The sequence below is a fragment of the Quercus robur genome, chromosome 8 (genome assembly GCF_932294415.1).
Source record: "Quercus robur chromosome 8, dhQueRobu3.1, whole genome shotgun sequence".
NCBI lineage: Eukaryota > Viridiplantae > Streptophyta > Magnoliopsida > Fagales > Fagaceae > Quercus > Quercus robur.
The window spans coordinates 16626235-16651691 of NC_065541.1; the positions used below are offsets into that span (position 1 = coordinate 16626235).

A 25457-nucleotide genomic window follows, 5' to 3' on the forward strand; every position below is an offset into this window, starting at 1 on the left:
GAATCAAGCCAAGCCAAGCCAAGCCGAGCTCAAGCTTTTATACTTTATAATGAGCTCAAGCTTGAACATTATTTGTAGGCTCGTATCAAGCTCAAGCCAAGCTTGAACATTCTACTTTTGCTATCGAGCTGAGCTTGAACATTCATTACTCGACAAAGTTCGGCTCGTTTATAGCCCTGGATGTCACATACTCAGAGAATACAAGTGTGTACAATTTGCAAAATTTACAAATGTAAAATATCAATTATAACATATGTAATATAATGAAACTAATATGAAACTTGACTATTAAGCCTCTAACAAGGTAATAGAAATTTCACTGGTTAGGGATGGTTGGTTCTTGCTTGATGAAGGTGGCTTTTCTCCTACAAAGAAACCCAACTCTTTGGGTTCGGGTAGTGAACTCTCATTGTGCAACATCATCACCACAAACGACATGTTTGGCCTATCATTATGATGTTGTTGCAAACATAAGAAACTAATATGGAGGTAACATACAATCTTCGATAGTATCAATTAGTTCCAAGGGCCTGCCTTCTTTCATAATTTCCATGCCTAAAACATTTTAAAATTTTCTATCATTGTTTGTATCATTATATGTAAGATAGAGAATCAAATATTTTGAGAACTCACATGTCCAACAAGGTTTATACTATGGTCTAGATGGAAAGATCCTCGATTTTTCTTTCCACTTATTGTCTCCAACAACAATATTCCAAAGCTGAAGACATCAGATTTTACTGAAAATAGGCCATCAATGACATATTCGGGTGCCATATAACCACTACAAAACATCATTAAGAATAAAACTCTTTGAATAAAAAAAATGTCAATAATAAAACAAGTTAGGAGCACTTACTAAGTTCCAACCACTCTTTTTGGGTTCATCTTATCACCAAGTAAAATGTTACTTCCTTTTAGATTCCTATGTATGATCCTCAATCTAGAGTCTTCATGAAGATAGAGAAGCCCATGCGCAATCCCACAAATAATGTCAAAGCGCATAGACCAACCTAAGATATTAGCTCTCGTTTGATCTGGCAATTTTCTTGTTTATGTCAATACTAATTCTAGCGTGAACAATGAAACAAGAAATTGAATTTTCTTTAAATAACAAAATATATATATCTTCATGAAGTTTGGAGAAAATTATTAGTTTTTGAGAAGTTCAAACAAAAAATGAAGGAGTCCAAACTTCCATTGAGCTTGTATTCATAGATTAACATTTTCTCCTATCCTTCAATACAGTAACTCAAAAGCCTAACAAGATTTCAGTGTTGCAATTTGGCGATCAGCATAACTTCATTTTTAAACTCACTCAATCCTTGTCTAGAACTCCATGAAAGCCTTTTCACAGCAATTTCTTGTCAATCTACTAGTGTACCCTAGAAATTCAAATTTGCTAATAAATTATATTGATGTTGAATATGATGCGAATTGGTCTTGCAAAGTTACCTTGTATCAAGGTTGTCAAAATTGCTATCCTATGTAGGATCGTGGGAGGTAGGTGAGATTGTGGATCGTATGATCGGATCATGAATCATAACATCTTACATTATTTGAGAAAAAAACAAAAAATACACATTGGTATGTTAAATAATCACATAAATTATACATTTATTGATATTATTACCATACATCACTACATCCATTTGTAAACATCATTTAAAGAGGACATAAACCTCAAAATGTGACACTCTATTGGGATATTTTTTATTTGGGTCCAACTGACACTCTCTCTACATTAGAGTGGAAAAACTTGGTCTATTGGGATTTTATTTTTCATTTGGGTCCAACTAAGCCTTCTGTCAAGTTAAAGAAGATCACAAGAAACCAAAGTCTTTTGGGATCATCAGAATCGTACAATCTTATCGTTCCTAAACGATCGCAAAGATCTTTAAAAGATTTGGATTGTTTTGGGCAGGTGGGATCGTAAAATCGTAAGATCATAAGATCTCAATCGGGATTTTGACAACCATGCCTCGGATATAAGTCCAAAGCCATCTTCTCTAAGCTTGTTATTGCTTGAAAATTTGTTAGTAGCAATAGCTATGGTAGCTAGGCTGAAGAATGGGAGCTCCAGGTCTTCACTGTGGCCTTCAATGTTATGGTCCAACATCCTTTTATTCTTCATTTTCTCTGACAGTAGCAAGATGCAATTCACATTATACATAAGAAACTAGAATATAGAAACTCCAACTGATTAGTTTCGATTGTATGCACGTTAGTTCAACCTCAACTATAAATTGATCATAAGCCATTTAACCAACCCCAAATGGAAACCTTGCTCTTTTTTCAGTATGCTACTTGAATAATGACAAGAAATTGGGCAAATTACATTTTAACCTTTATAGTGTAGTGGTGGTTTTAAATAAGGAAAATTCAAGAAGTTTAAATCTTTCATTTGAAACCTTGAACTTTCACATTAGTAACAAAAATCACATTCCATATGCAGCATATGACCATGAGTGCTCATGACCCAAAGTAGGATGTTCCAGTTAAGAGCACTAACATTAGGTGTGCTAAATGCTAAAATTTAGTATTTAGCACACCAAATACCAAAAATACACCTCCATCAGATGTGTCATATGCTAAATTATTTTAACACATTCTATGGTACGCTTCTACTAGTAGAAGTATACTGTAGCTACGTGCTAATTTCTTTTTAATGATTTCTCTCTCCTACTAACTCTCTCATATATATCTCTCTCTCTCTCTCTCTCTCTTTATTACTTTTTTGGTTTTCAATAAATGGTGAGTGTTATTTTAAGTTATTTTAATTAATAGGTGATGTGTTAAAATAAGATATAAGATGTAGGGTGTAATGTTAAATGTTATGCTAAAGATAAAGTGACGTTTTAGAGTGTTAAAATATAAATTTTGTAGATCATCTTATGTTAATGCTCTTAGGAGTTAACACCTTATGCTCGAAAAAGGTCACAATTTTTACTTTTAAAAATAGTATCAATTTGTAATAATGTTATTGCAACACACTTTGTCACAATTGTCTTATTTGGTAGACTGTGAGTGGTGAAAAAAAATGGTGAATCCATGTGATAGTGACAGAAAATTAATCATAGTCTGTCATACAGGATAGTTGTGACAAAGTATGTGCAAAAGTGTATGGTATTAGTATTATTGGTCAATTTGTGCTCCCTCTTTTTAGTTTCATACAAATACATTTTTGTTCCTATATTTTAGAGTTATTTTCAATTTGATCCTTATATTTTTAGAAAGTTCAATTCGATCCTTAAGCTTTTTACACCTGCTATTTCGTCCTTGTGGTCATCTAAAAAAAATTGTGTAACTAACTCACTGCACAGTTGGCATAATGCCGCTAAAATAATAAGAAAAATTGATTGTTATTAACAAGTGCCACATCAACAAAAAATCAAAATTAGGAAAAATAAAAAACTCCTAAATTTCAAGGAACAAAAAAATAAAAATGAATTAAAAAAAAATTGATCTGCAAGTTGGGTAACCTCAATCAATATCCTAATTTCAATCATCACTCTCAAAGTCCCAACCCCTAAATTAGCAAATCCAGTCACTAATGGTCTGTTTAGTAAGAGGACTTATATATAGTTTCTTTGTTTTGGAAACAAAAAAATGGTTGGTCCGGACCCAAACTTGAATTTATTTGTTTGACTGATGTTCTCTAAATATAGTTTTCGAAAATTTATTTTTTATGCCAAGAGCCTTATAGCTTATTTGGCACCTTTCTATGTATAAAGTGCTTAAGGGTGTAGTGGAAAAAATGTTCGAACTACTATATTAGCAGCTTATCTATCTATAAATAAAAATTTACATTTCAAAGTACTATAAAACATAGTGACTTAGTCTCGAATATACTTGTATTAAGCTCGGCACTTAATCAAGGTTTAATATATCGAAAGTAACTTAGCTAAGGATAGAACAAGGCAAAGCCATGAAGGCTTGAAGCTACCATGAAGAGCAAAAATTACATTGAGAATAAACACACTTGCAACACATGTACTTCAAGTTTGCACAAAATTCTGGACTAATAACATTGCTTGACTTGCTTAAAAAGCAAATGCATTTTTTCTATCTTAGAGCATTTGTATTCGCTCATGTAAAATTTTCTGTCTATTTTAGCATAAAAACCTACTTTTTTTATTTTACACAACCACTTTTCAAAACACTTCACATCAAATTATCTATTTTACACTACATTTCATTAAAATACTATTCTTTATTATTCTCTCAAGTCATGTCTCTCTCTTCCTCAACCAACATAGCTTCTCAATTGTGCAAGTCGCTTCCTTGAGGTGATAGCAATTTGATGTTTGTGATGGCTTTGGAGTAAAGCGGAAGTTCATCTGAGCTTAGACAGTGGTTGTGGTTGTGTTCATTTCAATGGTGTGGCTGAAATGTAGGTTTTCTTTATGAGTTTAGTAGGTTTTTCTTTGTGGGTTCAGTCTTGACTATGATTTTGTGTAGGTGAAGTATTTGATGTTCTGTGGGGGATTTTGTGTTTGGAGAGAGAGAGAGAGAGAGAGAGAGAGAGAGAGATTAAAATATATATATATATAATACACATGAATAGTAACTGTGTAAATAATTAATATTTGCACAATTCTATAATTAATGTGGGGGATTTTTGGGGTGAAATGTGCAAAATTTACCCCTTATACTATTTTTCATTGTTTGATACAAAAGCTCTTACAATATCTTACAAAAAAAGGGGTCTAAAGCTGCGTTTGAAAAACGCAGCTTAAGACCCCAAAAATGCGGCTATAGGCTTTTAGCCGCGTTTCTTATGAACGCGGCCTAAAGTCCGCAGCTCAAAGACTATAGTCGCGTTTTTTGAAAACGCGGCTAAAACCAGACCTATAGCCGCGTTTTTAAAAATGCGGCTATAGGTATTCCAAACAAGCTGAATACGACGTCTGTAGCCGCGTTTTCAACGCAGCTGAAACGGAACCTATAGCGGCGTTTCTAAGAAACGCGGCTATAGACCCAGCGGGAGCGGCGTGTCAAACGCGGCTATAGCTATTTCCCAGCAACATTGATCACGCTATAGCCGCGTTTTAAAAAACGCGGCTATAGGTTTTTTTTTTTTTTTTTTAATTTTTTTTTCTCTGCTTTCTGAACTTCCTGCTATACATACAACTTCCTGCTATACACACAACTCCCTTCTTTCACAACTTATTACATCCCAAGAATCTCATATTCCATAAACATCAAAAGGGAATTAAACAACTTCCATTCCTACATCACAAGTTCCATATACATCAAACAGAAAATAAACAAGTTCCATAAACGTCATTACATCACAAGGGAATTAAACGATCACCCATTCCTACATCACAAGTTCCATAAACATCACAAGGGATCTAAACAACTTTCCATTCCTACATCACAAGTTCCATATACATCAAAAAGAAAATAAACAAGTTCCATAAACGTCAATACATCCTTGGGGTCACAAGTTCCGTAAACATCACAAGGGAATTAAACAACTTCCCATTCCTACATCACAAGTTCCATATACATCAAAAAGAAAATAAACAAGTTGCATAAACGTCATTACATCCCGATATCACAAGTTCCATAATAAACATCACAAGTTTCATGAACATCACAAAGGAAATACACAAGTTCGCATTCCTACATCACAAGGATTTTTGTACATCACAAAAAATATACCAAAATGATTTTTGTACATTCTAAATTGCTCTCAAACAGCCACAGGCAGCAACCAGTTTGCTATGTTGTCCACTTCAAAATAAGTCTGCACAAATTATTCTGGCGGGAGTTAAATTTGCCAAATTTTTGCCCCCAATACATAATACTCTAAACATGAATTTGAAATTGTAATTCCGCAATGCTTAGATGCACAGTTGTATCAAAAGGCCTCACAATGGAGCAATTTGGGAGAATAATGTTATGAGGGAGAGAGCTCATTTGGATTAAAAAAAAAAAAAAAATACAAATAGTAACATGAGAGGAAGACTATGCAATAGTTCAACTATTCGTTAAAACAACCTAGTCAAAACTTCGAATTCAATCAAGTTCAGCAATACTTTATCCATCATAGCATGGTATGTTTATATGAAGGCTGCTGTTTGTAGAGAAACTTTTAGAGAAATTTTGTTTTACCTCAAGATTCACAGTTCCATTCCCATCAAGCACTGTCATCCTAAAATATATTAAAGGCATCGTATTAATATCACATACCAATGCGTGTGCAAGATATTAAGTTCTTGGCTAAATAAAATTTGTTTAGTACCTGAGAATGACCCCAATTATGTATCCCCTGGCTAAGTGAAGCAAACATGGTTTTCATCGACGCCATCATTTCAGCCATCCGTGCTTGGGCCCTCGCCTCAGCTTCAGCCATTTCCTCCCTATGCCTCGCATCGGATTGAGCTACTTCCCCCCTACAAATTGCTAGTTCCTCCCTAGATTTAGCTAGTGCCTCCCTTAGCTCTTCATGACTCGTCTCCAAGTCTGACATCCTTTCGTGAGTTCTGCTTGACAATGGAGTAGTAGTCGAGGTAAACTGTGATGCGTTTTTGGCACTTCTTCCTGATGGGCTGATCCCAAAGCCTACCCCACGTACACGACCTGGGCGCTCATCAAGACCTATCACCCAAGCATATGCGTCGTCCTTCGACTAGAGGATTCTATTACCAATCTCTCCGTGTAGTCGTATGTCCTGTTCATTCAAAAGTACTGCCATCCTATCCTATTTTCCCACAAAAACCAAACAACATATTACATACCAGAATTAATACAAACACAAAATACACTAAAATTCAATTCGATTAAATTGTCCTTACCATCTGATCTTGCACACGGTCACTAACAGCAACCCCATCTTTCGTACGGTATACTTTTTGAAATACATCCGCGCGTTCGACAGCCGCCCCTTTATCTTTCGCCTATATGATAAACAAACATAATTACAATAAACACTAACTATATAATGTTGTTATGCCACAATTAACAGAAGTCCACAATGAGATAGTCATAACATAACAAACTTACTGAAATAAAGATAAAGCTGAGAGAGTAGTAACATAATGAGAGGATTTAGCTATCTTCCAAATACACATGGGGTTGTTAAATGAAGAGATTAAAAATAAAAATGACATGGAGAGTTAGAAAATAGGCATCATAGACTTTCTATAATAACACTCTATTTGAGATAAGATTGAGATGCGCATCTCAAATTACCCATGAGTAACCTAAAATGTTTGGACTTAGTAAAATTACCCATGGGTGATGTATACATTAAGAGGATTAACAACGTCATCTCTATATATTACAAGGATGCATAAAGCTATGTATTGCATTTTTTACTTACCAAAAAACCTATAATTTAATTAACTTATCCTTATTCCTAAAACATATGAAATGAGATTAAGTTGGTAAATTTGACCTCAAAATATCAGGGGACATCATGTAGGCATTTATGAATTCTAAGTTTACTTATTACCATTTCAGCAGAAATTTGAGCAAAACTTTTGGCCCCACATCTTGCTATGTCTTTTTGCTTGTCTCGACTCGCCTTGTTTTTGAGACTTAATGTCTGCAACCACATTACCATCAAAAAAAGAAAATTTAAAAAAATCAAAACATCTCTTCACTAAATTACCATGAACATGAGTAAGACGAAGAAAGTAGTAGTACCTCAGTTTTTTCATTGAACCAATAATCAACCATCTCCTTCCACTGTGCTGGGATAACCACAGGCGGTTCAATAGCCAATACTTGTTCACGTGACAGCCCATGTTTTTTGTGATCCTTCTTCAACTTGGTCCTGCGATTCCTTCTTAGTTCTCCTAGCTGACTCATTGCCCATCCCATTTGATTGGGTGGTTTGACAATAGTGGGATCAATTATATACCGTTGCTGAAATAAGACAGTGGAGTTAGTAAAATGTAGTATTTTAATTAGGACAGCAGGTATAAATAAAAATAAATAATATTTCATTTTCATACTACCTTAATCTCCGTCCAACAATCATTTTTAAACTTTTGAGGGACACTTGCCCACCCAGCAGGCGTAAGCGGGCATAATAGGCCATTCTCGCAAAACAAGCCCAACCATCGAACGAACAATTCCCCGTCATCGCCAATCGGTTGGCCTTCATCATTTAACGGCAACTGAATTTTGTACTCACCAGTCATTGCCCATATGTCAGCCAACCTTGTTTTCCCACGTTTTCCAGGCCTATTTTCTGATGCTCGATTTTGTTCCGGTGCTGGATTTTGTACCGGTGTTTGGGTTTGAACATAATCATCTGTATCTACAAGACCAGCAATAGTAGAACTGATTTAACAAAGCTTAGAACTAGTGAAAAATGTCACACCACGCAAAAATTATGCATCTACCAATTGAAATAATAAAAGGTTTACGATTTCATGGTTACAAAACATAAGTAAATTTAGGCCTTTCTCCCACGCATTCATGTAACCCACTTACGTAGCTTTTTGAAAAGACGAGCAACCATGCTTCGTCACGGGTTGCCTTCAATTATCCTTAATAAATTTGGATTTAGAATATATAATTTCAACCCGATCTTCTCTTTGATCATTCAACTTCAGCAAATTTGTTTACCAATTTCCTAAAGTTAACTGGTAATTGGAAATTGCTAGCTTAATTAAGCAAGTATAACAATAATCTACAAGAACATATCACATTTTTTTTTAATCTCTCTCCGGATAGAATGATACCCAAGATGGAATAGATCCTACATACTTGGAATTGATAATCAAGGTTTTGCATTTTTCCACACTTTGTTAATTTGGAAATACAGAGGGAATGTCTTGGTTATACTTTACTGCATATAGTTGGCTTCGAGTCAAGTATATAACATGTCAGGAATATCCCAATTGAAAAACCAATGCCATGAAATTGGACTGAAGTGATCGAATGGACCATAGTGGACCTAAAGGACCGAGGTAGACACTGTAGGACCAAAATAGACTGAGCAGAAATGAATGGATTGAGCAGACCAAATTGGACCAAATAGACCAGAACCGACTGAATTCGACCCAAAGGAAATTAATGGACCAAACGGACCAAAGTCAGCAGAATATACTCAATATACCTTGATATTTTAATTATATTATGAAATGATGTAAACCACCAACTCATAATTGAAATTGCAAAACATAAATTAATCCTACAATATTAAAAAACTGTGAACCAAATGAATTCCTATATGTATTAGCTAGAATTGATCTAAGCATCCAATAATAAACATCAAACCTTACATTCGAAAACATGACCAATACCTGGAGCTAGTGTCTCATCATCGTCACTTGCCACCGGTGTTGCCACCGGTCTTGCATCCTCAGAAATGTGGGGTTCCTCATCAGCTGCCTCCACCCGTTGTCGTGACTGTGATGATCCTTGCCCAACGTAAACAAGTCGCAACTGACGTTTCCTCCCCATTGTTCCGTCCAACACCTTTTACAACACAAAGAGGAAAAATGGTTAAGAAGCACGGCCAATAATTGTTAACTGTAGTAAAGATAATTATGTATGTTAAAACTATTATTTCTTAACAACACGAAAATATAACAATTATAACATATATATGCAACAACATGAAGAAGTAACAGTTTCACCTAATAATTATATATGAGTATCAATCCGATTCTTAAGTCATGAGGACACATATATCCTATAACAAAGACACAAGTGTAACTAGAGTCTTCATTTCAAAGTAAGAAAAAAAAAAAGACAACTCAACCCCATACCAAAACCATGTTGAATGTTTTTCCCTACAATTTTCTCTTTTAGTATAGGTAAAGATTTAGTCTCGTTTGTAGCAACTTTGTTATGTAAATGAAGTAAGTTTTTATTTTAGCCTATTAATTTCCTACTAAAATTATGTTCACACTTCCCACTTTGTTTGAGTTAGCTTAATCACATATTAGTCATGCTCAATCACAATTAAATCATGTACATACTACATACATCCGTAGGCAAATTGTGAAAGAGGATAGGGTCATAGACTGATAGGGAGGAATTCACAATAACAACCCTTTCAAACGTCTAAATCCTTCTAGGTTGTGCTTTTCAAGTCATACGCAGAGTCATAGTGACTCCAGAGCCCTGAACGAACCGGAAAGATATGTCTATGTTATTAGTGATTATATGTTCAAACTTTTATTTTTTAACAATTTTGACAAAATAACAGTTTGTACATATATATGCAACAATGTCAAACTTTGCACGCAATATGCCTTTACAAATGAGAACTTATAATTTCAATAATAATTAACTATAACACAATTACGCATACCACAACAATATCCTATTGCACTACTCATCATCACTGTAATCGACTTCGTTGTCATCTTCATCGTTGGAGTCATCATCAATGAACTCACACTCATCCAAGTCGTCCATTTTAGGAAGATCTCTTGGGCCAATGATAGAGGCATCAATTGTCATTCCCTCCACATCATCTCGACCCCAACGAAGGTCATCCCTACCAACATCAGGACTAGTGACAGAGTACGGGATGTTCTCAAGAAACTCATCCGTGTCATCCTCATTACAATGGGGCCCAATACCTGCATCAAATACATCTCTGGCTTTCGTTTTAACGACAACATACCAATCTTTTTGCCTTTTATCTTCAACATAAAAAACTTGTGTAGCTTGAGACGCCAACACATATGGTTCATGCACCATTTCCTCCCCACCATGTACGGAATGATTAAAATTCACCATAGGAAACCCAAACTCATCAGTCTTATATCCCCTCCTATTTTGATCATCAACCCATTTACACTTGAATAACACATTTTTGATATTGCCAGAATAATTCAACTCAATGATATCTGTCAACACACCATAGTACATTTTGCCACCTTCAGTGGCAACACTAACTCCACTATTTTGCGTTTTTCTATTTCCCTCGACATTCGAACTCCTAAATTTTAACCCATTTATGACATAATGTTTCAGCCGATTTACTGAAGTATATGGCCCTTTCGAAAGCGTAACAAGTGTATCACTAAGTCCAGTTCTTTCCCTATCAGCAGCAGTCATTGACATCACCTAATATAATCAAACAAATTAACTGAGTCTAATTAGTACCGTCCTTCTACTTATGGGAAAGTTGCAATGTTAAAAAGTTGAATATATGACACGTACGTGAGATCTAAACCAGCCACAAAAGTTCTCCATGTGGTGCTTATGAATAGTAGCATTGGATATACGACAGTGGCCCTTTTGAAGTTCATCCTTCGTCAAACTTTTGTGCATCCTACATGAGATGGCAATTGTATTAGTGTTAATACACGGAGCGCACATTGGATTCTCGTGCAATTATATTGATGTCCATAATACTTACTCACGAAACTGGTAAATGTTCTCAGAATTGAATAGCACATAGCGATGAGCTTGGGTTAATTCCCTACTTTCTAGTGCCACACTTGAAACCACCCCTGTTGACTCCTCCATCGTCCTTGTGGGTCGTGAGAATATAGTTTCGACTCCTTCCATATACCGTGAACAAAACGTTAAACATTCCTCCACTATGTAGCCTTCGGCAATACACCCTTCTGGAGCAGCCCTGTTTCTTACATAAGACTTAAGGCGTGAGAAGTACCTATAATGCGCATGACAAGGTTAGTAATTGACACTAGCTATTACAAAGCACACATGAAACCTCATACTGTACATGTATTACCTATGACTTACCTCTCAATGGGGTTCATCCAACGGTACTGAACTGGACCACCAATCTTGGCTTCAGTAGCCAAGTGCATGACCAAATGTACCATCACAGTGAAGAAAGATGGAGGAAATATCTTTTCCAATTCACACAACGTCACTGCAATGTCAGCCTCAGCACTCGCAATATCAAACACCGTAAGGGTTTTCAAACAAATTTTCCTAAAGAAACAAGCTAACTTTATCAAAGGCCTAATAACATGCGATGGCAAAGATCCTCGTAAAGCAATTGGAAGGAGTTGTTGTATCAGGATGTGATTATCGTGAATTTTTAAACCAGAAATCTTACGTTCTTTGAGGTTGACACGGCGGGAGATGTTGGAAGCATATCCATCGGGCACTTTTACGTCTCGCAAAACTTGCAAGAAACCATCTTTCTCCAATGCAGTCATATGAAAACACGCAGGCGGTATCATATACTTATCATCACCTTTTCGCTGTAGGTGGAGTTCTCTCTTTATTCCCATTTCCGCCAAGTCAAGGCGTGCCTTGTAATTGTCCTTTGTCCAATCCTTCACGTTCAGCAAAGTGCCAAGTATATTGTCCATCACATTCTTCTCTATATGCATCACATCAGGATTGTGTCGCAACTTGTGATCCTTCCAATAAGGCAATGTGAAAAAAATACTTCTCTTCTTCCAAACACACTAGTTTGCCTCACCTCTCTTTCTTTTGTTGTATTTTTCTCGACATTTCTTTCCCAGACAACGTGTAAGTAAAGTTTCAGTGTCCACAATTATGTCTGACGCAACTGGTGGCACAGGAGCCACTCGCATATCAGTGAATCCATCAAATAAAGTATCTTCTTTCCGAAATTCGTGGTCACTACCCAACCATTGCCTATGTCCCATGTAATAGAATTTGCGGCCATTTTTTAAATATTTGGAGTCGGTCTCTGAGGCACAACAAGGACACGCAAAATTACCCTTCGTACTCCAACCCGACACATCTGCGTATGCAGGAAAGTTATGTACCGTCCACATCAATGCTGCATGCAATTGGAATACATTTTTTGAAGATGCATCGTACGCTTCTACTCCAACATCCCATAATTCCCTCAATTCTTCTACTAAGGGTTGCAAGTACACATCTATTGCAATCCCTGACGATTTAGGTCCAGGAATAACTAGTGATAAAATCAAAGATGACCGTTTCATGCACAACCAAGGCGGGAGATTGTAAGGGACTAGCATGACAGGCCAAGTGCTGTGAGTAGTACTCAGCATTCCGAAGGGGTTGAATCCATCCGCAGCTAATCCAAGTCTGACATTACGAGGCTCAGACGAGAACTGTAAATGCGTAGTGTTAAACATTTTCCATGCATCTGAGTCAGCAGGATGCCGCATTACCCCGTCCTCTGTACGACCATTAGCATGCCATTTCATAGAACTAGCCAAGTCGGGTGACAAAAATAATCGCTGCAATCTTGGCTTTAAGGGAAACCAGCGTAGGATCTTTGTAGCTTTCTTCTTTCCCTTACTAGATGAGGCATTATTATTTGTAACAGATGCCTCATTCGGTTTCCACCTACTTTCTTCGCAACAAGGACATGCCTCGAGGTTAACATTCTCCTTCCAAAATAGCATACAATCATTGGGACAAGCATGGATCTTCTCATACCCCAAACCCAAATCTCGAATTATTTTCTTGGCCTCATAATGGTCCTTTGGCAACTTAGCGTCAGAAGGGAGCATATCCATCAAAAGTTGAAGCAACATAGTAAATGACTTGTTCGTCCAACCACAAAGAGTCTTCAACTGGAACAACACAACGATGGCTGAGAATATGCTAAATTTTGTACACCCAGCATATAAAGGTTTGTCCACATCATCTATCATTTTGTAAAACTTTTGTGCACCATCATTTGGACCTTGAGCCGGTTGTTGCACAGTTTCCCCTTCATCCATTGGTTCAGGTGGCATTCCATGCGTGGGGCACAAATCATGCAACATCCCACAAAAGTCACCGTATTGTTCTAAGGACTCTTGGACATGACTACTCCCACATTCAGTGGCAGTTGGCACAGCCGCTGATTCCCCATGCCATTTCCAAAGTGTGTAATTTTGAAGCATCCCCTTACTCCAAAGATGTTCACGTGCCACCCCTGGCAGTACCAAATTCATATTCACACATTTGGTACAAGGACAAAAGATTTTCCCATCGCTTGCATGTTTTGATGCAAATTCCACAAATTTAAGTACACCTTCAATATATTCCCTTGAACCCCTCTGCTTCTTCATCCAACTTTTATCCATGACTATACAAGATAAACAATATCTGACCTACAACAACATTTGGTAATGCATAGCCAATAAACCGTCAAATTAGATTCAGAGGTGATCTGAGACCTATTACTGATTTGTAAAGAACAAACATACCCAACTATGCATAGATTTTCATAGAACATATATATATCACTACATCAAGAATAACCTATACTTTCAATTTTCTAAATAGTAACACTAAATGAAGCATAACTTAATGTGATATGTTTGGAATATTTTAAGCATAATTGTTGGAATAAGATATTAACAAATCACATATGCATGCAATTGTAATAATTATAACCTCCAGAATACCAAGATAACTATGTCCAACAAAGAAGTCGTCTCCTACATGTGATAATCTAAGCTAAAATCATTTTCCTGTTTGTATGTTTCTCAATATGTACCGAATAACCCCTGTGGATTCAATAATGGTGATTCAACCTAAAATGGCTAATTACTATAATAATACTTTCACTTGCATCTGTAAATATGACATTTACACAAATATTAAATACTGTTATTATGGAAAGAGGAAGAAAACATTTACTGACATATATAGGAACTATGAAGTGTTGTCATGTTCATAAATTACAAGTAGGTTGTTAAGAAGGTTGTGCATTCCTCACAAGTCACAACATACATGTAGCAATAACGCAAATGTAATAACTATTTCCATTAAGAGTAATGTATCATAATTTTTTTTTCTTTCTATTAAATTATACAACGAAATTAAGATTTTGTGTTGTGAATCTTCAAAATTTATAAATTAAATACAAAGATTGACTGTGTTGGGTGATTTAAAGTTTTTAAAGCCTCACTTATTGTAACTATAGTCGTATTTGTAACATACAGAGAAGACAGTCAAAATGAATGCAGCTATGATCATGTGAAACTTCGTACTTCTTACAAAGGATACCTATAGCTACGTTTTTAAAAACACTGGTATTTGTGTTGGGTTTTAGCTACATTTATAAGGAACGCGACTATAGGGCAACTATAGCTAAATTAGGGAATAAGTATTAATTGTAATCAAATATTACACCCAAGTGCATTTCCCAGAAGGCAAGTAATGAAAAGAAAGCTACCTTATCTTCAGCAAGCTGTGGAAGATGAAAAATCACAGATGGCTCAGTGTCTTCCTACCTGAAACCCCCATTACGAAGCAAAAATGAAGCTCAAGAATTCTTAACATAATAGAAGATTGGACCACATGTACACAATGTAGTACAATCATGTAAACATGTAAGATGTATAAAAAAGCTATATATTATATTACACACCAACTATGAGTACTTTTATTTATGTTTGTAAGAAAAATCTGCAACTACATACTTATGTCACCGCTGGCCTCAAGGACTTCATTTTAATTGTTATTTTATTCGAACTCATTTTCAGGGAACTGATGTTTGGTTAATGACAAAATATAATAGAAAAACGATTATCTTGCTTACACAATTGATTTTCTATAGAATTGTAATAGAGTGCATATACTAAATGCTATGTATGATGATATTGTAAGTCCAAAATAGAATATATTGTTGCCCACTCCTTTGAGGTTCCAAGAGTTGGTCTAAGTGAATTGTTACGAACAAATCGATATGATTTGTTGATTCTATATTAGCAGGAAAGAACCGAATGCATCCATGTAATTAGGTATTACTTGTTGGGAGTCGATTGTTACATTTTGTTATGGAGTTTAAAGTTTATTTAATTTATGAAAAGCGTTAGTCAAGAAGAAAGTTGTATGAAGGGTTGAAAATAATTTAATTTATGAAAATTTATTTCATTTATGAAATAAGTTAGTCAAAAGAGAAGATGTATGAAGTGATAATATCTATATTTAGGTACTTCCCAACTTATTAAATTAAGAGGAAATTGAAGTTAATTGCATATACACACGCACACTCAGGCATCTCTTCATGCAATTAATATGAAGAGCGAGATATTCACCCATTAAAATATAAAACCACTTCCCTTTCCAATACAACACTACACGTTGGGTATGTTCCAACTGTGTTTGTTTTACAAGTATCTTTTCAAAATTTGTATCATACGGCTACGTATGTCTTAGATACAGCCCTATGATACAAATCTTAATCTATATAATTAAAAGAAAAGAACAATTACAACAAAAAGAGTTACAAAGATGCAAGGACGCATCAAATTAAGAAAGATAGTAAGCACAACGAAGAAAAGGCGTGGGAATTGGGCGGGTACCAAGATAAAATGAAAGAAAATGAAGGTGAATGGCTTTTGAGAGGCTTCTGGATTTTCTTGCACAGTGATCGGAATTTTTTGTGAACTTTGTGCCTCTGACTATAATTTCAAATCTTTGCGAACAACATCACCTGTGAAAGACATGTAAGGAACATGTTAATTAATAGATACATGTACACGTGCTCAACAATAGTAGCTGCTTATCAGTTGCAGTTTCATGCAAATTAGAGTGGATTGTGCATACAAGTACATAGTTAGAAACCTTTCTCAAAGCTAAACAAGTCCATTTGGCAAAGCATTTTTCCTTTAGTTTTGAACTTATTAAGTATAGATTTTTAAAACCTCTTTCTTTTTTTTCTTTTCTTTTTTCTGGATATAAATTAACAATACTTTATCCAACTTTCATAAAAAAAGCTTTTAGTAAATAACTACATCCAAATGCACTAATGTGTTTGACATGAAATTAGACGTTGGATCAGCTAAAAAGGGCAGAACCCAATTATTACGTTATTGAGAGAAAGCAATGCCTAATGTGATCAATATGGGCACTAATAATTCTACCTAATCAGAATTATTATATATTTATTATTTTGTTTTGAAGATCACTAGCTATAATAGTCAAAATAGCTACAAGTTACAAGTTTTGTTTTTGTAATGAAAAAAGTTCTACTTGAACTTGGAAGCAAATAAGATATTGAAACCTCGACAGTAATACACAGTTAAAGCAAATCAAACATACTGAAATCTCCTTTCTTTCCCTCTATCAGCTTCACAAACACCCAATTTTGTAAATAAATATATACACAAAAACTTATTAATATCGTAGGTTTCCTGTTTTTTGGCAACATTGAATAGATATCTTCTAATGTTTTTGTGCCACAACCTAGCCATATCCTGATGTGGTAAATATGTCAGCATTGTTTGCGCTTCATAAAAGTTCCCAACTCATTTACGTAGCCAAGACAGTCAAGAAGCATCACTGCTACACCCATCACTACAATGTAGACATTCTTATTCTAAGAACTTCCTAAACTATATCTTCAAACCCAACACCAAGTAACAGGTTGTGATGGCAGTCAAGCACACTTTGTTTTACACCTTTTTTCTAAGACACAAAAACTGACTATGCACGCAATAAAGAGGCTAGAGGTTTTAATAAAAATAAAATAAAATTGTTTTATTCTTTATATTGAGTTTGGTTTTTTTATATATAAAAAAAAATTATTAACTTATCTATATAAAGCCTTTTAAAGCATCCGTTGTTTCTATGTACAACTACATTTATACACCCATTTTTAATAAATCAACAACGCAACAAATAAGTCAATCCAAACACACATATTTTTACAAGAGAATTGGTACCATATATGTAATTATGAATATTAAGAAATTCTAACTCCTTCGATAGAAGAACATATTCCTAGAACATTAAAACCTCAATATATATATATATATATGTATGTATATAATTAAAAATAAATAAATGATTTGTTACCTCCTTCAAGAATTAAAAAATAAAGTACTAACAAAATCCCTTGAAAAAATATAAGAATATCTTACTGAAATTCACACATATATTGCTAAAAAAAAAATAATGACAAATCACATATAAATAGTCATCTTAACTAATCACGAAAGAGAAATTGATACAACAGGCACTACAAGTGAGATATGCCCTTCATCCAAAACACGATACATCTAGATGTGAGCTTTCATGAGTACCAAAAAGATAGGTGCTTTCGTCTTGGAACAATTGTTGCGATGCTTACTTAATTTTATTTTGTAACATAGCAATGAGATTTATTCCTTTCTTTTAGATTATTTTAATATATCTTATACCAACATAGAAAATATAATATAAAGTATATTGTTAACCTTATCAACTGAACCAACTCCGTAAACAAATACTATCAAATTTCACAACTACCATAAGACATCAATAATCATAGTAAAATAAGACAAACTAGTCAGTAAAATTTTCATAATTAAAATTAAAAAAAAAAAAATCCACTTCAGGGTCCACCAATAGTTGTACCATCTAGAAACTTAACAAAAAATTTTCCTACTTTGTAGTTTGTACCAAACCAATCTAATACGATTAATCGATCACTATGCATTTCATAAACAAATGGACTTAAACTGTTGGCCATTCTGTACCAAACCACAGTTTGCAGTTCAACCAACTGCCACTCTCTACAATAATACCTTCAAAATCAAAACCAATCTAAAACAAAGTCACAAATAAAAATCTGATTTCCTTAGGCCCCAAATTTTGTTGGGCCAACCCTATTTCATTCCCTTTTCACTCAAACCAAACAAAAGAAAATAAATAAATAAATAAATTTTTTCTCGTATTTCCCAATCAAACATCAAGAATAAAGTGTGTGTTTCGCAAAATAAAAAATTAAAATTAGAAAAAGAAAGAAAAAAAAAAGGACTAGAGGGTGAAAAGGCATAAGGAAATGACATAAAACAGTTCTAAATGACTTGTTTTTCATTGACCATGTATAACATTTGTTATTGGATAACATGAGTTTAAAAATTAAATTAGTGCACTTTACCTCCCTAATGGATTGGTTATTATCATAACTAGTTGTAGGTCTATTTAATGCATGAGGCATTTACAATTTTTTGTATCGATATATATATGTTCAATAAAAAGTCTGTGCTTCTTCCAACCACATAACAAGAGTCTTGAACATAAAAAGCTACTTTGTATGGCTTTGTTTTATCATATTAACTAGTTTGTGTGATTGTATGAAAATATTAACGGCGTTTATTGTTAGAGAATGAAGAGGGCAATAAATTTATTTACAGATGAATTTCTGCCATGATATGTTATATAATTTATACATTGTAAGATGAGCTTCACAATCTTCATATGAAATAGAATTCCATTGAATAACTTATGCATTACAAGATTGTAGATTATGATACTAAATTTAATACCATAATCTTTAAATTTCTTACCCCTATAAAAAAATAATAATAATATCATGTAGGGGGAACATAAACAAAGATAATAAATAATACCACAAATAATTAAATTAAACAATTAAAAATAATTATATTACTTTTTGTCATTTTCGATTGAACTGGACCAATTAGATCGAGTGGATCAAAGGGCCAAATTGGACCGAAAGGACTGAAGTGGACTAAAAGGACCGAATTGGACCGAAAGGACCAAAATAGACTGAATGGACCAAAATGACCGAAGTGAACTGAATGGACCGAAAGGACTGAAGTGGACTAAAAGGACCGAATTGGACCGAAAGGACCAAAATAGACTGAATGGATCAAAGTGGACCGAAAGGACTAAGGTAGACTGAATAAACCGACATGGACCGAATTGGACAAATTATCAATAATTCTGAAATGTCATTATTAGTTTATTACCATCTGCATATTATGTGACAAAATATGTACTTTAATAATAATAAAAATTCTAACAAAGCATTTGAGTTATCACACCTAACATAAATGAGATAAGTTGTTCAAATCAAGGTTCTAAAACTTGTTTAGCAAAAGAAAAAAAAAAAAAGTTATTCCCGCAATAGTTATTCCTTGAAACCTTGGTGATTTAAAGTTTTTACCCTAAAACTTTTGAAAGCTTCAACCAGCTTTAAAGTGGTAATAATATCATTGTCAATAGGTTTAACGGTATAGTGGGCGGAGATTATCTCTGAAGTTAGAAATATGTCTGATAATGACAGTGATGCAGAAGAAGATGATTTCTGGATGCCTCCAGTGGGAGATCATTGGGATTTTGATGATGGAGCACACACACAGCAGCACACACACAGCAGTAGCAGCGCGCACACACACACACAGCAGCAGCAACAACACACACACACACACACACACACACAGCAGCAGCAGCAACACACACACACACACAGCAGCAACAACACACACACACACACACACACACACACACACACACACACACACACAGAGCAGCAACAGCAGCAACACACACACACAGCAGCAACAACACACACAGACACACACAGCAGCAGTAGCAGCAACACACACACACAGCAGCAGCACAAGCAACACACACACACACACACACAGAGCAGCAGCACACACACACACACACACACAGCAGCAGCAGCAGCAGCAACACTAACACACACACACACACACAGCAGCACCAGCAACACACACACACACACACAGCAGCAGCACACACACAAACACAGAGCAGCACCAGTAACAACACACACACACATAGAGCAGCAGCAGCAGCAGCAACAACAACATACACACACACAGAGCAGCAGCAGCAGCAACAGCAACGTACACACACACACACAGACACACACACAGCAGCACAAGCAACACACACACACACACACACACACACACACACATACAGAGCAGCAGAAGCAGCAACACACACACACACACACACACACACACACACACACACAGATATCAAAAACCCACCAAGCAAAAATGACAAACATGAATAAACCCAATATGAATTCATCGATCAAACATCTCCAAAACCAAATATTGAAATATAAAACCAAATATTGAAATTGAACATTTATACCCAAAATCAAAACCCTAGATCGATGGCCGAAACCCTAAACCTAAAATCGAAACCGTAAAGCAAAAATAGGAACCCCAAAACAGGAATCAAAACAAAAGATTTTGAAAAACTTACTGCTAGTCGGCCTTGCGAGAATGGGTTTGTGCCAGCGATCGATGAGAAGGAAACGAAGAGGAGGAAGAGCGGAGGGAGGAAGGGGATTCACATAGGGTGGAAGTGAGGTAGCTTGAGATCAGTGAGAGTGGGCTGAGATCGGTGAGGGGAGTGTGAGATCGGTGAGAGTTGTCTCAGATCGGTGAGGGGAGTGTGTTGGAGTGGTGAGAGTTGTCTGCAATCGGTGAGGGGATGTGCGAGCGGTGAGGGGACTGTGTTGGAGCGGTGAGGGGAGTGTGCGATCGGTGAGGGGAGTGTGGGAGATCGGTGAGGGTTTTGTGCGATCGGAGAGCCAGTTTTCTGTTTCGATGGTGAGGGGTTTCACGTTTCTTTTTTTTTTTTTTTTTTATACTGAAACTTGAAGCTGCGTTTTAAACGCAGCTCCAGACTTGTACTGAAACTTCAAGCATTTCTGAAGCTGCGTTTTTTTAACGCAGCTCAAGCTACAATTAAAAAAAAAAAAAAATAAAAAAAAAAAAAAAAAAAAAAAAAAATATTTAGCCGGACTGGCCTGAAGCCGCGTTATTGAGCCGCGTTTTTGGAAAACGCGGCTCCAGCCTATCCTTTGAGCCGCGTTCTTGGAAAACGCAGCTTCAGACCCCAAAAACGCGGCCTTTCCTTTGAGCCGCGTTCTTGGAAAGCTGCATTTTAATTTTGTTCATCTTTTAGGCCTGTTTGGATAAGCTGTTTCAAAATGTATGTTTTAAAAACGCTAGTTTTTAAAACGTGCGTTTTGAAAACATGATTTTGAAAACCACAAATATGCATTTGGCAAAAATGTGAAAATATGCATTTTCTATTTTTAAAGCCAGATTAAGTGTTTCGATAAGCTGTTTTAAAAATAGTTGTTTTTGGTGTAAATTCCAAAAAAAGGACTTAACTATTTTGTTAATGGTATATTGTCATTTTTCCTGTAATCAGTGTTTTTTTTTTTTTTTTTTTTAATTATTGAAAATATGTAATTAATCTTAATAATTACATTAATAATAACAACAATAATGATGTTGTCGTTGTTGAAATTTATGGAGAGAAGTTTATCAAATTTAAAATATTGAAAAAAAACTCATCAAGAGAAAGAATTGCATAATTTGTTAAGGTTAGGAAAAAAATTATATTAAAATGTTCATCGCTAACAATATCAATACTAGACAATCCATAATTTTTTTAAAAAAAGTTCTTATCCAAAACATTAAAAACCAAAATAGAAATAATAAAAATATTGTTTACAACCCATAAATGGACCGAGCTATTTTGTCACGAACAAATTTCATCTCTTCATCTTGTATATTGAGCCCGTTTGCCTGTCTACTACTACCTTCTCCACTATTATTGCTTCTTGATCTGTCCAAGTCATGCTCATCCCAATTGAATCCCTCATCCTCCCTATCATGTTTTCTAATAAAATTATACAAAACACATGAAAGTTCAAAAACGTGTACAAAAACACTTTTGAACGTTTAGACCCCCAAAAACCAATTTAATCAACACACGCAATATGTTAAACAATAGTGTGCGGAAACTTAACATATGCTATAACATGGTATTGATTAAACAACTATCTAAGCCACAACAAAATAAACCACAGCAGATAATGTAAAGGCAGAGATAAAGAGGAAGGAAGATGCAAACACAGCGATAACACCAGATATGTTATCGAAGAGGAAACCGAAGACCTCGGCGAAAAACCTCTCCGCCGCCCTCCGAGCGGTAATCAATCCACTAGAAAATATAGTTGGGATACAAGGACAGCAATAGACCCTCCAAGCCTAATCTACCCAATGCACCTAAGCCCTCCAAGCTTCTTGCTCCAACGAGGTTGCACCGAACCTTTTTCTTCTCTAGCTTTCCGGATTCCGCTACTACACCGTAGCATCAACCAATGAATATTGGCTCCTTCCTAACTGCTTCCCAGAACTCCAAACGTCTGTCTCACAGAGATGATAATGGTGAGAACCAGGTTTGGTATAATGGCCTCTCAAGGATTTGACAATGGAGAGGAAGAGAGTGAGGGATTTTGATGAGACTCTAAGGTAGAGATTGTGGGTGAAACAATCTGGTTTTTCTTTAGGGTTTCTCTCTCAAAATTCTCTCTGGAAGCTCTCTTTCAATCGTGGGTTAAAAGGGTATTTATACTGGAGAGGAGTGGAATGCGAAACGTCAGGTTTTTCCAAAACAGGGGTGGCTCGCGGCTTGACCTCGCGGCTTGACTAAGTCGCGAGTTCCAGTCGCGAGTTAACCGTATGGCCAGTTGTCCTGTTTTGTCCTGTAGTGCTCCAGCTAGCATGACTGTTCATCTTCCAGCATGCTTGGCACGTGTGCATCTTCTGGCGGGTTGAAGCCGCGAGACCAGTCGCGAGTCCCAGCCGCGACACTCTGTTTTCTTGCACACTCTTGAGCAATCTTCACACTATCTCACTCACTACCCTTACAACAAACCCACCTAAATACAGGGTTACTAAATGCTGAATTACAAGCAAATTTGGCACGGAATAAAGCCAATTAGATGGTTGAATAAATTCAACCTTACAATCTCCCCCTTTGGCTATTCCGTGACAAAACCCTAAAACAGACTCTAGACTTAACATGTGAGTTGGGAACAGTTGATCAAAACTCACTCACACCTAATTCTAGAAGCTGTGAAGCACTTGAATCATATGAACATAAACTCCTGAAACACAACAATACACCATGATCATTGTAAGCAGAAAATTATAAATGCATATGAAACAGGCAATATGAGATCAAGCATAAGATGGAGTTAATAAACAAACCATGGCTTGATCAACCAGGTGAACACCACAAGGTAGTGATCACAGTGTTCATTCACACTTGGAATGAACACAAGGACATACAAGTTAACAAGCACAAGGCAAGACACTTGTATGTACAACACTCAACCAATGCATAGCACACAAGGCATATGCATCTAGGAACAATCCTACAAGGGCACAAGAGTGACAGTACATAAACCACAATGCAGAACATTTGGATTTAAAATACTGATTTCACATAGCATAAAGGCTGCACTTAAGCATGGTACATACCACAAGGCCTACAAACTATGCATAAAACATAAACCCTCAAAGCTTACAAAAGCATATGGGTACAAACACACAAATACCAGAATAACAGTTTTACAAAACATAGTATATCAACTTAAAGAGAAGAAGGAAACAAAAAATAAAGACACTCCCCCTTAGATAGTGACACTCCCCCTTAGGGTAATATCCTCCCCCTCTGATTATGCCTATCACTCCCCCTTTTTGTCATGGAATAGGCTAGTCATCCTCTTCTAGTTTTCTCTGAATCTGATCCAACTGAGTCTGAAGAGAAGTAAACTTCATGTCCCATCGGTTGCTTTGATGGTGTAGAGAAGCAGTGAGTCCAGACATCTTTGTATTCACCTCGTGGACAGAGGAAACAATGCGATCAAGTTTCTCATCGAGGGAGAGATTGCTGAACTGAGAGTCACTGTGAGATGCAGAAGTTTCTGGTTTGGCTCTCTTCCGACTATGTCCAACACTTGCATTGTATGTACGCATGTTGATCGGACTCGGTTTGGGGATAGGAGACTCATCAGTCGATGGATAGATCCCCTTGAGCTTCAAGATCCGTGAAATGAGACTGCAGAAAGGAATGCAGATCCGAGACTCACTGCGAAGAACGGTTTTGCGCAGAACATGAAAGATGTGAGCACAAATGTCAATTTCTTCATCAGAAACCAGATCATGAAGAAACAAAGCTCGTCCGAGATTCATATACCCAGTACTGGACAAAGGGTACAAATTGTGAAACATCACAATTGTAAGCACTCGCAGTTTCGGAGAAAGGGAGGAAACACTGATGGATTTTCCATTTGGCGAGAATTCCAAGTCTTGACCAAGACTTTGTCTTAGAAGCTCCTCATCAGGACATAGATCGTCATAGACCGGTGATTGACGAAAAATTGGTCTATTAATGTGAAGAATTTCTGCCAGGTATGTAGGAGAGACAGAAAAGCTCTTTTGCCGAACCCAGCACTTAAGTTCATCTCCCTCCACAATTGCATTCGCATAAAATTCTTTAACCAACTCGTCATACACGATATCCGGATCCGAGAGAAGGTAATTCCAATCCTTGTGAGCAAAGCATATCGGGATGTCAGTGTTATGAAGTGAAGGCAAATCCACTGCTCTCTCTAGTAGTGGTGTGGCATGAAGAAAGAAGTTCTCATATGACTGATATGCTGAATAGGATCTGAACTTATTGGGATCGAATCGCTGTGATGAAGAGCGAGTCACTTTCGGGAGAGGTGTGTCTTCATCAACATCAATTACGGGTTCCTTCCCTTTGGAAGAACCTCCTTTCACAGCAGCCTTTTTGAATGGAGACATGACCAGTCTGTATTATAAACAAGGGAAATGACAAAAACACAATCCAACAGACTATATCAGCAGAGGGTTAGTGAAAAAGTAGGAACAATGAAGAAACCCTAACAGCTGGATGAGTATGGTCAGAGAAAAAAATAATGAGGGACACCAAAGGCCCAACTT

General features: G+C 36.1%; 1 pseudogene; it reads right to left on the reverse strand.

Annotated features, from left to right (window-relative positions):
* Positions 1 to 406: 406 nt before the first annotated feature.
* Positions 407 to 25457, reverse strand: part of LOC126695952 (G-type lectin S-receptor-like serine/threonine-protein kinase SD1-1) — a 58458-nt pseudogene continuing 33407 nt past the window's right edge.